The sequence below is a fragment of the Sus scrofa genome, unplaced genomic scaffold (assembly GCF_000003025.6).
Source record: "Sus scrofa isolate TJ Tabasco breed Duroc unplaced genomic scaffold, Sscrofa11.1 Contig702, whole genome shotgun sequence".
Taxonomy (NCBI): Eukaryota; Metazoa; Chordata; class Mammalia; order Artiodactyla; family Suidae; genus Sus; species Sus scrofa.
The window spans coordinates 547,979-563,612 of record NW_018085293.1 but is presented as its reverse complement, the minus strand read 5'-3'; the positions used below and the strand labels follow the sequence as shown (position 1 = coordinate 563,612).

The following is a 15,634-nucleotide window of genomic DNA, read 5'->3' as shown; positions in this document are numbered from 1 at the left end:
CTTTGGCCAAGCCTTTTAAGGTGATTACAGTTCAAGCCCTTAGGATTTTGGAGAAAGCCCCTTTCATCCTCTGTGGATATATACTATTCTTTTTAACAGTGACTCTTTGCCTGCCACTGGGCCTCAGTAGACAATGAACACTTGACCATTATCAAGCAAGTTACCATAAACCTGAGTTACCTATTAGGAACTGGTATTATATGATCAAAAAATTAAAATAGGAATTCTTGTGGCCCATTGGATATGAACCTGACTAGTATTCACATCCTTGGCCTCATTCAGAGGGTTAAGGATCCAGAATTGTATTGAGCTCTGGTGTGATCACAGATTCATAGATGTAGCTCAGATGTGGGTTTGCTATGGCTGTGGCATAGGCCAGCAGTTGTAGCTCTGATTTGCTCCCTAGCCTAGGAACTTCCATATGCCTCATGTGGGGCTCCCAAAAAATGTTAAAAATATTTTCCTTAAAGACACATATGTATTAAAATTAAAATAAAAGCATAATGTTAGATGTTTATTCTTATAATTACTACATTTTATATTTATTTCTAAATTGAAATTTCTACTTGCATCATGCTACTACAGGCAAAAAAATTTGTTTGACATTATTGGTAGATCAATATTGATAGGAATAGATTTTTTGTGTTTGTTTTCTTTTACTGAAAGTTTCTAATGTTTCTATTTGAAATCTTTAAATTATTTTAACATTCTATTAATGTGTAGCTGAAGCATAATAAAAAGCAGATATTAGAAGCTCATAATTTGACATAATTTATATGTGTATATACCAGTGAAGCCATCATCTCAAACAAGGTGAGGAACATGTCTATCATACCTCAAAATGTTCTCATGCTCTCCCTTTTCCCCATTCCCCAAGCCTCAGAAATAATGATATTGAAATTTAATTCTGTTGTAGCCATAGAATATATTGTGTTATTTTTTAATAATACTATTTTTAATTAGTGCTGTTTTTGGTCTATCTTGATGAATATTTCCTTTAAAAGATGCACATGGCATTGTGTTGGGAACTGCAGACTAAAAATTTTAGGTCATGCACTTTGACCTCAGTTTCAATATCTAATAATGTGTGTGATTTGTGCTGTTGTATGATTACTGATGACTTTTCAAATTGTGATCTTGACTATTCAGCAAAGAGAATTTTATTTCAGAGAAGAGTCAGGTTGTGAAAGAAATGTCCATATATAAAGCAATTCAAAAATCTACCATGTATGAGCATTCCAAAATAACAACTAAAATGCACATTGCAAAATAGAAAGAGATTGTTACATTTTTAAAGTCTATGAATAATATACAGTATAGAGAATAATAGAGACATCTGAATAATAGATCCCCAAACTCTTTAAGTATCACTTTGTAAATCTATTGAAATTTCATTACATCTTTATATCATGAGCTTTGTTTTTTGCTGTAGTTCTCTTTCATTTTCAGAAGTCTAGACTGGATTTTTGACAAAGGGATGGAATGATTTCCATTGTTGAAGAGGATAATTTGGAATGATGAAGTGCTACTCATGTTTCTTAATGTTCCCTTGGCCAAAGTAACCACATAGATAAATCAAGAGCCAGTCTAGAAAAGATGATAAAAAAGTGGATACAAGAAGAAATCATGTATGGGGGCCTTTATTATATAGATATAACATGATTTTCTAATGAATCCATAAATTTACATTATAATAAAAATAATATTTATTAAAATATTTCTCAACATGAACTTTATTTGCTTTTTTTGCTTAGAAAAACAGTACAGCTATAAACATTATAATACACATAAGTTATTTGTATTACTACTTTTTTACACTTATATCCCTATACATTTAGCCCTTTTTTTTTCCTGTGAGGAAGTCACTTAGTAGTGAGTCTGCAGCATCTAAGAGTGTTTTGTTTCTGTAATAATGTTATGGTAGTGTATATAAAGGCATTAATAAAATATAAAAATGGCATAATTTCAATCATAGAACATATTGCCTATCACATCATCTGGTTTAATTACACATTTCTATACACTAGCTTACTGTTGGAGGTATTCATCTTTATTTTATTTATTTATTTTTTTAATTTTTATTTTTTATTTTTTGTCTTTTCTAGGGCCTCTCCCACAGCATATGGAGTTCCTAGGCTAGGGATCTAATCGGAGCTGTAGACACAGGCCTATGCCAGAGCGACAGCATTGCTGGATCTGAGCCACATCTGCAACCTACACCACAGCTCATGGCAATGCCAGATTGTTAACCCACTGAGCAAGGCCAGGGAGCAATCCCACAACCTCATGGTTCCTAGTCAGATTCATTAACCACTGAACAACGACGGGAACTCCAGAGTGGGGAGGATTCATCTTTAAATTAAAACATTGCCAAATAAATGAACACTTCAGCCTTAAATCTTAGGACATAAGGCTCTACTAAAAGGAAACTATATCACTACCTTATTAAAAATTTTAAAACATTACTGAAAAGTATATTTCAATTAGGACTACATACTAAATAAATACTTGAAAGAATAATTTGTATTTTCCAAATGTCTCACAATGCCAATAATTTTGGAAGAAATTTCCTCATTGCCTTTCTCACATCTTTGTTCTGCAGATTAAAGATTTGGGTCAAAACTGTATAAAAATAAAGGGCAATTTATCTATTCCTTCATGATGATTTGACTTAGGTTTTAAATATGTGACAGTGGCTGATCCATAGAATACAAGTACAACTATGATATGAGAAGAGCAAGTGGAAAAGGCTTTGGTTCACCCTGTTTTTGATGACAATTTCAAGATAGTGGCAATAATTCTGATATATAACCCAAGAATCGACATAAAAGGAAGAGTGACAAATAATGCAGCAAATATATATACCACCATCTCATTCACAAATATGTCTCCACAAGACAGCTTCAATAATGGGGGTATATCACAGAAGTGATTGATTTGGTTAGAACCACAAAATGGCAGAGAGAAAATCTGGCATGTTTGTCCTATCTCAACTGGAGTTCCACTGATCCATGAGGCAACCACCAGCTGGAAACAGACCTTGGAGTTCATGATTAGAGGGTAGTGTAGAAGGTTACAAATGGCCACATAGTGGTCATAGGCCATCACAGATAGAAGAAAAAACTCTGTGACTCCCAGCATAAGGAAGAAGCACATTTGTGTAGCACAGGTTAAAAAATAAATATTTCCTTTCCGGGTCCAAGGCTCCATGAGCATCCTGGGAAGAGTGACAGATACATAACAGATTTCTAGGAAGGAAAAATTCCTGAGGAAAAAATACATGGGGTCTGAAGAGTGGCATCTACTTTTGTTATTAGAATAATGATGCTACTCCCCAATGGACTAATCAAATAGATGACTAAGGAAACCACAAAAAGAAACCAGTGAAATTGGGGTCTATCAGCAAAGCCCAAGATAACAATGTCCATCATTATAGTAAGATTTGTTTTGGTAATTTTCAAACTATTTTCTCTCTGTGCATTTATATTTCTTGACTGCATTTTCTTCTTTTATAATTGGATCAAGACATGGGCTTTCATTGTAGTAAATTCTTAGTTACTTTGTCACCTTGTGTTCTGTGATTCTGGGAGATATGTGAAAGCAGAAGCTATAAACTCATCTGCAGAAAAAATAAATTCAATAAATAAATTGCTTAAATTATGTTCCATGTTAGATCTGCAATTTAATTATGCAAATATTAGTCCTATTCCTAGATATTTTAATTTAAATTGTGGTATGAGAAGAGAGTATGCAGATGACTTATTTTTTTTTTTTTGGTCAAAACTCAAATTCAACAATTACTTGGCCACGTTCATGGTTTTCTTTATCAATTATCTGGTCCATAGCATAATATCTGTCCTATAATATCTAATGCAATGTCCTACTGACTATTTACATATCTGTTCTAACCTTGACATTAAATGCAGTGATTCAATATGTAAAGAACACAGCACAAGGTTCTGTCTAATATGTTACTCCACAGATGCTTCTGAATTAAATTAAAAATAAAAATTACAATTAAATCTAGAAGTGAGAAAGGATTATTATAAATACATAAAAGTCAATTTTTTTTACTTTTCATCACCCTGTAATTTTCAAGTAATATTATTTTTAATTTTTGGTATTAAACTATATCACATTGCTGAAAAAAACACAACTTTTGGCCTTTAACTAATTTTTATTCTAATAATATTTGGGATAATGTTTTATTTCAAGCCAAAATTAAATGTTCCTAGGGAAAAGTAAAATCAATAAATTGAAGTAAGTACTAGAGAAACAAACTTCCAGCTGGAAATGTAGCTATGTGCCTGTCAGAGAGACAAGCCATATCATTAATTCAGTGTGCCACAGTGGGAACACCAGAACCTGTGAATTTTTAGATTCAAATAATCTTCTACAGATCATAAATGGTGAAAGTCCATCAGAAAAAAAAACCCCTGACAATTATAAGTATTCTACATGGTTAATTTCATGCTCTGTTATTACTTTTATCTCTAAATACTTAATCTTTTATTTCCCTAACCAAGATTACTTGATAAATAATCCCTATTTTTGAAAACTTAATGGAAATAAAGAATGATTGGATAAAATATCCATGTTCCCAAATAAACTTGGTAATTTCTACCTAATTACATATTAATTCTTGAGTAATCTTAGAACATGATTACTTAGAAAGTATCCTAATATATTCTAACTGTAAACTTGATCTACCATTTGAAAGTTCACTGATTTCATTAATACAAAATTTAGTTCAGTAAACTAACCAGTGACAGAAATGAAGGGACTTTTTCCTAGTAATTACATTCCATAGAGCTTTTTTACTCCCTTATCCTGAGTCTGTAGATCAGAGGGATCAGTATGTGGATCACCACTGTGTAAAACATGGAAGCTCCTTTGTCCTTATTGAGGGAGTAGCTGGAAGTAGGTCTCAGATAAATATAGATGGTGGTGGAATAGAACAGAATCATAGCTGTTAGGTGAGAGGCACAGGTTGAGAGGGCTTTGTGCCTCCCCTCCTATGAATGCATATGAAATATGGAGAAGATAATGTAAGAGTAGGAGGTGAGGATCACCAGCAGAGTCCCAACCATATTCACATCAGCAAAAGTGTAAAAGATGCTTTCATTCAGGTGTGTGTCAGAACATGACAGTTTAAAAAATGGAGTGATCTCACAGAAGTGATGGATGACATTGGAAATGCAGAATGGCAAGCTGCTTACATAACTTGTATTAAACTTGGAGTTCAACAGTCCAGCAGTAAGAGCCCCTCCTGGCATTTTTTTTAATGCAAACTGTCTTGGACATATTCAGGGTGTAAAGTAGAGGTTTGCATATGGCCACATAATAGTCATAGGCCATTCATCCAAAAAGGATGCATTCTGTTGTGGCAAAGTCTATAAAGAAGAACATCTGCAGGAAGCACCCAGCAAAGGAGATACTTTTCTTTTTTGATAATAAGTCTACTAGCATCTTTGGGGCGATGCTGGATGAGTAAAAAATGTCCACAAAGGACAGGTTAGTGAGGAAGAAATATATGGGTTTGTGAAGGTGAGAATCCATCCTGATTAATAGGATCATTCCAACATTCCCCCAAACTGTAAGTGTCTAAATCACACACATACAAAATGCATAAATAGGGTAATCTGTAGCTCCAGTGTGTCTGATAATTCCAACAGTAAGTAAAATATCATTTGTTCTGGCCATTTATTACAAATATCATGTGCTTAAGTTTACATTGGGTGTAAATATTTTATCATCTAAAGTTAATAAGAAAGGTAGAAACGTTAATGATTTTAATCACATAGAAAAAATTCTAGGATATTAGAGCATAGTAAATAGAATGGCTGAAGTAAGAATAAAATTAGTGGACAAATGAATAAGCATTGGGATTTGTTAAGCAATTGTCTGTATTGAATCTGGGTTGTGGGACTCTCAAATCACTGATGTAAGCCCACATATTTCCCTTTTGTGTCTGCAAATGCAACATATATGTTCTATTCTTTCTCTTCTACCCCACATCCAAAATTCAAATTAGAAATATCCTTGAAATCTTTCTCATTCTCCCAACAGGTATGTGTATTTAACTCAAATGCATTTATTCTCTTCAAGACCATTCTTTATATTCCCAACTCCAAACTCCATGCATTGCCACTCCAAAGTCAAAAGCAGCAAAAATAGCCCATTTCAGATAACTGATATTTTGACATCCATCATGATTTTCAGAATATTTTTGTAATGTTTTTAACAGTGAACCAAACAACTGTTCTCATTACAAAATACACTATCAAATTAATGCCACAGTATCAGTAGCAGACACTGTACCTGTGCGAGGCAGTGAAAGACAGCACCAGATATTCAAAGTATCTTCCCAGGTCTTACTTGTGTAGCCTTTTATTTTCTTTTTTATTAGAATCAATTATAAATCAGTTGATGTGTAAAAAAATGGAGAAGAAAATTTTCATTTGTTCAATGAAATGAAAATACTGAAAAATCATAATATATTTTTGTAAAAACTTTAGACACCTTCTGAGTAAATACACATGCTGCCCTTTTATTTTGTTTTCCTTAAAGATGATTGGTAAACCAAGGGGACTAGATTAAAGGTTTTAATTGAAGAATCAATATTCTAAATATGGAAATTGCAGTCTCAAAAGGAAATAAATACAATCAAATGGAATCAAGCATTGTGTGGGACTTGCAACATAAAGGAGTTCTTAATCTCTAAGGTAATCTCAGTTACTTCAAAGATTTTGGCCAAAATTTTAAAAATAATAATAATTTCAATTTGCTATTTACTTGCACCTTTCTTTGTAACTATCTTATTCCAAAAAGGTACATAGCCCACTACCAAGTTTTTATCCTCCCCTGTGTGTGCACCTCTGTGTGTGTTTTTATGTGTATGTGTGTATACCCCTCCCTTGTCTGGGTAAATTAAACCTCCAATCCAGCTCATGAGAAGGGGACGCTAATTACATCTATTGTTTAAAAAAATGATACACTGAGCAATTAAGACAATATGTAAGAAAATCTAAGTTTTTAAATATCATTTCACAAGTAATGTTGGTTGGATTGTCTGTGATTCTGATCTTACAAGGAGATGAAACTCCTTGTAGCAGTGGGTGAGGAGAACATTCCTAGAAGGTGGGTCAGCACTGACAGAGGATTTCTCCCTAAGCTTCAATGCTGCAGTCCCTCCATACACATAACACAGGGAAATAGGGGTCATTCAGGAGGAGATGCGGGTTCCAACTCGGCCTGGGGCAGGAGAGGGATGGCCACAAGAGCCAACATAGACTATGAGAAATGTTTCAAAAATGCCTTCATCTTTAAGGGATAACTGTCATAATTCTGCTTCGTGGGATTATTTATCCCTTGGGTAAGTGTTCTGTCCTCAGAGATTGGAACTGTCACCCAAAAAGCAGAAGCTAACATACCAGACCTATGGTACTGATAATATGCTTGAGGTGGAAAATGAAACAATGGGAGAAATGTGACTGTAGCAATATATCCCATGAAAACCAATTTGAACTACATCTGAAATTATAGGTACTACAAAGTGGAATAATCTTGCTATTATAAGAAGAGTTATCGAGAAATATTTGGGATAAAATTAGGAATACCTGATGCTCTAGAGACTGTTCCTGGGGCAGTAGTAGCAGCTTTCTGCCAGATTTAAGATATTTTGAAATCTATTTGGAAAAGATAACAAATATACCATTTAAAGAATGTTTTTAAATAAATTTTATTGGAGTATAGTTGACTTACACAGAATTCTTAATTGAAGCACAACACTGCTGCTCAGATTTTTTAGAGGAACATGGAGACAAAGACTAAACCCAAAAGATCCAGTTACTAAAGATAGTTGGCAATAATTTCTTATTTTTTAAGTTGGGAATTTGTTGTATCTGTGGACAAATAAGCTCAGCCAATTCTATGATAAATGTTCAGATAAAGATCAATTCTCAGGACAATTTCCTAAACAGGTTGGGGGACAAGCCACATAACAACATCCCATGCAGAGATTAGGGCAACCTGGCTAGTTATCATTTCTGTAGTTTCTACAACCCTTTGGTTAACATGGCACTTAGGCTATCTTCCCACTATTTGGCATGCAATTCAAATACTAGACTATGTCCAGATCCTTCATATTTTACCCAGAAATTTTGTAGATTTGCTTGTCATCAAAAAATTGACAAACCACTGGCCAGACTCACCAAGAAGAAGAGAGACAAAACCCAAATAAACAAAATAAGAAATGAAAAGGAAGAATCTCAATAGATACTGCAGAAATGCAAAAAATTGCAAGAGAATACTATAAACAACTATATGCCAACAAATTCAACAACCTAGACAAAATGCAAAGCTTCCTAGAGACAAACAGCCTGCCAAAACTGAATCAAGAAGAAATAGATCAACTGAACAAGTGATCACTAGAAATGAAATTGAATATGTAATACAAACACTACCTACAAACAAAAGTCCAGGACCAGATGGCTTCACAGGCAAATTCTAACACATGTGCAAAGAATAATTTATACCCATCTTTCTTAAATTTTTTCTAAAGGCTGAAGAAGAAGGAACTCTCCCAAAGACATTCTATGAAACTACCAGAACCTTAATACCAAAACCAGACAAAGATACCACCAAATAAGAAAACTATAGGCCAATATCTTTGAGGAATATAGCCACAAAAATTTTCAACAAAATTTCGGCCAACCGAATCCAATAACATATCAAAAAGATCATACACCATGACCAGGTGGGATTCATCCCAGGTTCACAAGGATGGTTCAGCATATGCAAAATAATCAACATCATACAACACATTAACAAAAGAAAAGTCAAAAACCACATGATCATCTCAAGGCTGGCCGAGAGGCACCAGATTTGGCCTGTGGAGACTTAGCTGGAAAGGAGAGCTGCACATCCATGTGAGAACTTCTGCAGCACCTGAGTAGCTCAGAAACTTCACACACGCACCTCGCTTTCTTTGATAATAGGTGAGCGTGCTAAAGACTCCACTGATCTGACTCTGTGCTTATTTCTTCCGATTTGTGTAGATGTGGTGCAATGAGAGGCAAACTGCTAAGGGATAGGATCTTTGCACTAGAGTCATGAGTTTTCTTAGATGTTTTGTGCCCTAAAGGAGTTCTGCCCTGAGGTTGAATGTACTTGGAATAGGTGCCCATTGGTTAATCTCAAGGCTAAACATTTGTAATTGTGCTATGACAAAATTTGTCTTTTTTTTGGAAGAGAAACTTGTAAGATCTAGAAAGAAAGAAGGAAGGAAGGAAGGAAAGAAAGAAAGAAAAGAAAGAAAGGAAGGAAGGAGGAAAGAAAAGAAAAGAAAGGAAGGGAGAAAGGAAGAAAGAAAGAAAGAGATCCTGTTTTTTTCAGTGCTTTTTCTTATTCCAAGTGCTTTCCTATAGGAAGTTAACTTTCTGTTGTCTCTGTAAGATTTTTTGATCGCATTAATGTGAATTGTGGAGTTTTGGAAAAAAGGACCAATTGTATCCATTAGGAAAATAAACTCATAAATATTTTCTATGCAATTAAATTTTTTTAATGTGTTTGAACTATGGTTTTATTAAATGACTTTTGTTAAGCAACTCCCTGGTGCCTGGTAGAGAAGTTTTTGGTTTGTTTTTTGTTGGATATTTATAGTTACTATTAAAATTGGAAGATTTAAAAGACAAATGATCTTCAGTTATTTTTATATCTTTTACAAAAGCTGATTCTTAAGGCTTCATATATTCAAAAATAGGTTTAAGTAGTTTAAGAAGATATCTATCTGCAGGTGTGAAAATTAGGTAATGGTGACGTTTTTCCAAATTACTCTTAGAGTTGTGGTGCTCCAATACATCCAGTTACTGCAATTACTCATAAAATGTGTTTCTCCAGGTCCGTAGGTTAATTCTGATGTTTGGCTTTGTGCTTTAGAAGGACAACCTGGTTCCACAAGCAGAATTATTATCCCCCTTTCTTTGCTATGTATTTCAGCTTTATGATGAGTATAAAAGTACTTAAAACATTACATAATTTTTAAAAGCAATTAATATAACTAAGTTATGTCAAACATGGCACCTAATGCAGTCATTGTGTGGTTTGACTTCAATAAAGTGTGCATTTATATATTCATTCCTTGAAAAATGAATATCTTAAATGATACAAATTATTTGTTACTGTGACAGGAAGTGAGATTTTTAGAGAACTTCAGAAAATCTCTCAGGCCACCTGTATATGTATTCATTGGTATCTTTTAATTTCTTACTACAAACACTCCTAGAGCAGTTTCATCATGTTAATAGATATTTTAAATCCATGTTATGGACAGGTGTCAAAGAGGAATCTAAAAATTATGTACATGAGTTCCTGTCTTGGTGGTTAACAAACGTGACTAGTATCCATGAGGACACAGTTTGATCCTTGGCCTCACTCAGTGGGTTAAGCATCTGGTGCTTCTGTGAGCTGTGGTGTAGGTCACAGATGTTGCTCAGATCTTGTGGCTGTGTCCTAAGCTATCAGCTGTAGCTCTGATTCCATCCCTAGCCTGGGAATCTCCCTATGCCAACATTGTGGCCCCAAAAGACAAAAAAATAAATAAATAAAAATTTTAAAAATTACATGCAAGTAATATTGTTCTTTTTCCCCAGATCCCATGCCTTCCTAGTGTATGACTTTAGGAGTCAACTCTGAAGCAGTCTTTCTTTGAATGTTAGAAGTGAAAGGGATATTACAGATTACTTTAAATCCCTTATCAATTCTACCAATACATGTTTTTTAATCAAGCTTGGCTAGTTTTACATAGAATCAATAAACCTAAACAAATTAGGCCTAATTTGTGGCATCAAGGACCTGAATTCAGCCATAAGGCTAGGTGTCTATTTAATCTTTATGAGTGGGAAATTGCTATAGGTAAGATTTCTTTTGACTAAATTATGTAGATGATGAAGCCAAACTGTGTCTTTTTGTCTCACTTACTTGTTCAAATTGCAAGTGTTTATCCCAAAGCACTAGTAAGGAATTTTTGAAATGAGTGATGTAGGTAATAGCTAAGATCAGAAAACTGTCTTTTTTTCCCCTCTCCTGACTGAGAGAAGCTCTTTATTTCAAAAATATATTCAGGATAAGGGTCAATATGGCTGAGGAGTAAGACTAGTGTTCACCCTCTCCCACAAACACATTGAAAAAACTGAGGAGTAAGACTAATGATCACCATCTCCCACAAACACATTGAAAAAATACATCTACATGTAAAATGACTCACATAGAACATCTATTGAATGTTGGCAGAAGAACTTAAACCTCTCCTAACTTTCATTATTTGGAAACAAAGACCATGGAACCACCTGAGCTCCCAGGTAGGCATAACCTGAAAGTAAAGTTTCTTAATGTCCCAGAGTATGAGATTTGAACAGTAGGAGATGAGAGCTGTTAGATAAATTATTTTTTTATATCTTACCTCATTGAAAACTGATGATTGGATGATGTGCCTGTGTGGATGATTGATGGAGTCAGTACATCATTTCTCATAAATGGGTAACAAGTGATATGCAAGTACATGTCTATGTGGGTAACATATTTGGAAACTTTGAACCACACATTTCTTGTTTATCTTTCCTTCAAAGGAGGCTTTGTGTATAGTTTGTTTGGAACAGATTTTGTCACTAAGTAATGCAGAAAGGGTATACAATTCATAAACTTTGGTGAGACTATCTTATTGAGTACTACTAACAAGTGTAAGATTTTAGATTGTCCTATTTCACAAAATATGCCAATATGCATATTTATGTTTTAGATGGAGTGACACCTCCCCCTCATCCCAGGCTGTCAAAGATGTCTAAGATTGAATCCCAGAATCTGTGAACATGTTGCCATGGTGTAGGCTTGCTGTTGTGACTGATTTATGGACTTTGAGATGGAGATGCTACCCTGGATTATCTGAGTGGGTCCAATGTAATCACAAAGAATAAAAGGACACAAGAGAGGAGGAATTAGAGAGGAATATGTGGTAGTGAAAGCTGAGTTAAGAATGATGACCTTGCTGGATGGAAGATGACACCAGGCATGGGCTGCGGGCAGCCTCTAGGAGAGGCAAAAAAACAGATTTTTTTCCCTACACATCCTGAAATGCATACAACCTCCTGATACTTTGACTTTAGCCTGGAAAGACTCATTTTGAACTTCTGCCCTACAGAACTGTGGGATATGAAGTTCTTGTTGGAGTTCCTACTGCGACTCTGTGGTTAATGAACCGAATTAGTATCATGAGGATGCAAGTTTGATCCCTGACCTTTCTCCCTGGGTTAAGGATCTGGAATAGCTGTGAGCTGTGGTGTAGTTCACAGACATTGCTTGGATTCCCAGATGCTGTGGCTGTGGCTGTTGTGTAGGCTGGCAGATACATCTCCCATTTGATCTTTAGCCTGGGAACCTCCATATGCCTCAGGTGGGGCCCTGAAAGGACCAAAAATAAAGTCCTTTCTGTGGCAAGCCACTGAGTTAAAGGTGTTTTTTTTTTCATTTTCTTTTTTTGTGAGAAAAACTGCAGAAACACTATGAAACCAATACAAGGGGCAGTGTAATTATTTTTAGGAAAAAAATGTATATGCAAACCAAATTAAAAGTAGGAAACACTACAGCTTTCATTCTTAACTTTAATTCATTTTTAAAAATATGGGGAGTGTAGTACCACATTGGCTGGACCCAGAAGCTGATAGTGTCCAAGAGCTCAGGTGCTGTGCCTGGGGGAGGCTGTCAGGGCGTATGTCCCACGGACTGGGGGAGGTGGGGAGGAGGCTCTGAGGCAGCTAAAAGTAGCCCTGGGGGTGTTTGTGCAGGCAACCTCATAGGGCAAGACCCCAGCAGCTATGAAGGGCCCTCATCACAGAGTCATGGGTGATGCAGCAGGAAGAAAAGCCACAGGTAGCTGAGGAAGGAGAGGCAGCATCTGAGGAAGGCCCACTGACTCCAGTGGACTGCAGGCCCTGTGCAGGGCCTGGGATATGGTGGTGGACCTGGGAGAGTGAGTGGACCATGGGCAGAGGCAGGGAATTGGAAGGGCTGCCAGCTGGCCCCATGGGTTTCAGAGGGACTGCAATATCCCCTGGCCCAGGCCCCCTACCCCAGCCCTGGCTAAGAAGCCCCCTGGTAGGTTCATGGGCCCTGCAGTCCTTAATGAGCAGAAACAGGTGCTTCTGGTGGTCAACTAGGAGGGAAATCTGGAGATCATTTAGCTGGAGCAGTGCCTTGGCTTGAACAAGTGCAGAAATAAGGGCAAAGGGAGCTCTGTGCTGCTCAGCTTTGTGCTTGTTGTGCTTGACTACATTCTGAGAACCCTGGAGTCTGGGAAAAACAGCAGCTTATGTGAAAGTAGTAAGGAGGAGGAAGAGGATGCAGGACAGAGGCACCCCTAAAGTGATGTAGAGAGTGACCCAGAGAACAACAGGGAGCAGGAGGATGTGGAAGAGGAGAGGGAGAGGGAATTGGGGGTGCAGAGTGAGGGTAAGGAGGGGGAGGAGGACAAGGACGTGGAGGATGAGGACCTGGAAGGGGAGGATGATGACCAAGAAGAGGAAGAGCAAAAAGCCAAAGAGAGAGGAAAGAAAAAAGGAAGGAAAAAGAGAGTTTGTTTTGCTGAAAATGAAGAGAGGAGTGAAAATTCCTCAAAGGACACTGACATAACCAAACAGTCTGAAAATGGTGGAAAGTACATCCTGTCTCATGTGAGGTTAGCAGAGGAGATAGTGGATGCTCAGAAAAAGGAAGAACTGGATAGGTTAAAGAAACAGGTCAAAGATCTGATAAACAGGTTGAGTGACTAAACATGGCCTCCATAAACAGCCAGCTGGAGGAGCTGTACATGGCACATAGCAGGAAGGATCTGAAAGACACTGTGACAGGTGTCCTCCTGAGTGCCTATGCCCCAGTCAAAGCCATGCACATAGGGCTGGTGATGGAGCATGTGCTCCTGTTCAGCATCTTTCACCACATGGTCAGTATCAAATTGGTGACAACATTTTGGAGGCTGTGGTGAGGAGGTTTGATGAAGTCTATACAAGTAGTTGTGATGGAAAGGAGTGTGATAACCTGGGCACCATCATCACCCACTAGTAAAACTTCCACATGGTGCAGTCTCTCCTCATCTTGGACATTTTGAGGAAACTTGTTGGAATTGTCATGGAAAAAGATAACAAACTGATCCTGTTAATGCTGAAAAATGTGGGCTTTTCACTGAGAAAAGATCATGCTTTGTCACTTAAGGAACTGATCACTGAGACCCAGGCCAAAGCCAACGAGGCAGGTAGTAAGTTCCTGGACCAGACTAGAATCCAGTTCATGCTGGAGTTACTGCTGGCTCTGAAGAACGACAATGTGTGGAAGATCCCAGGCTACAAACCCAAGCCCATGGAGAAGCTGTGGAAGCTGCAGAGAGCCCTAGCATGCAGCACTGACTCAGGGATAGAAACCAGCTCCAAGTCTCCTGGGATAGTGTCCTGAACACCAATTGGACTGGGCACTGGTGAATTGTGGGGTCTGCATGGAGGAGTGCTCCTATGATCAATTGGGGTCAGCAGAAGACCCACAGAAGTAGCTTACAGGGATAGTCAGCACAAATTTCTAGAACTTTCCCAAAAGCAGAGAATGAACACCAATATCCAGAGAAACATATTTTGTACAATAATGACTAGAGAAAAATTTTTGGACATGTTTGAGAAGCTTCTGAAGCTTGGACTTAACGGATTATCAGAAGAGAGAAATCATTCATGTCCTTGTGGACTGTTGCCTTTGGGAGAACACTTACAACACTTTCTATGCCTTTCTGGTGGACAAGTTCTGCAACCACAAGAGGAGGTTTCAGGTGACTTTCCAATTCAGTGTATGGGACAAATTTCTGGACTTAGAAAATTTTCCAGCCACTAATTTCTCTAATTTGGTTCATCTGGTGGCCCATTTGTTGAAGACAAAATCACTGCCATTTTCCATCTTAAAGGTCATTGAATTCAGTGAATTGGAAAAATCCAGAGTCCATCTTTTGTGAACAGTGTTAATGGAAACAGAATTTGAAGACCTTGGTTTAATTTTTGCAAGGGGGTCCAACAAGCCTGTGCTGGGCCTGTTGAGGGAGGGCTTGAAGCTGTTCATCAGCTACTTCCTTCTGAAGGGCAGTCAGGTGCTGGGGAGTGCCAGTGCCTAGGAGGCCAGAGAGCTGGAACTGTGGGAGAGAGCAGAGCTGAGCACTAGGGCTCTGCAGGGCAGGGCTTCCCTAAGGATGTAGTCTGGGGCCCAGGAAAGGGGGCCTACATGAGAGCACTGTGTGTACAACTTGGTGGAGCTATGGCACAGTCTCTTGTACTTAAAATAGTATATTCTGGTCCAAGGTTATATTGTATTTGTGTTTTTAGCCATATTCAAATAACTAATCTCTAGGAAGAGGGAGAGAGGGAGGGAGAAGCAGGCCCTGGGCTAGCTTCCATAGGTGATGATACTGGGCAGGGGTGTGCCAGTTTCTCATGGTTTTTATAGACAAAGTAGCACTTTAGAGGGGGTAGTTATAAGGAAATTGATGTGTTTTTATCGTTTTTATATGTTGTTTAAAAGTTCAGAAACCATCTTCTAAGCATGCCTGTTGTTA

General features: G+C 37.3%; 3 pseudogenes; 1 reads left to right on the top strand and 2 right to left on the bottom strand.

Annotated features, from left to right (window-relative positions):
* Window positions 1-2,539: 2,539 nt before the first annotated feature.
* LOC110259061 lies at window positions 2,540-3,500 on the bottom strand (annotated as a pseudogene).
* Window positions 3,501-4,750: 1,250 nt separating this feature from the next.
* On the bottom strand, window positions 4,751-5,690 carry LOC110259053 (annotated as a pseudogene).
* A 149-nt stretch (window positions 5,691-5,839) lies between these two features.
* On the top strand, window positions 5,840-15,277 carry LOC110259052 (annotated as a pseudogene).
* Window positions 15,278-15,634: the final 357 nt, after the last annotated feature.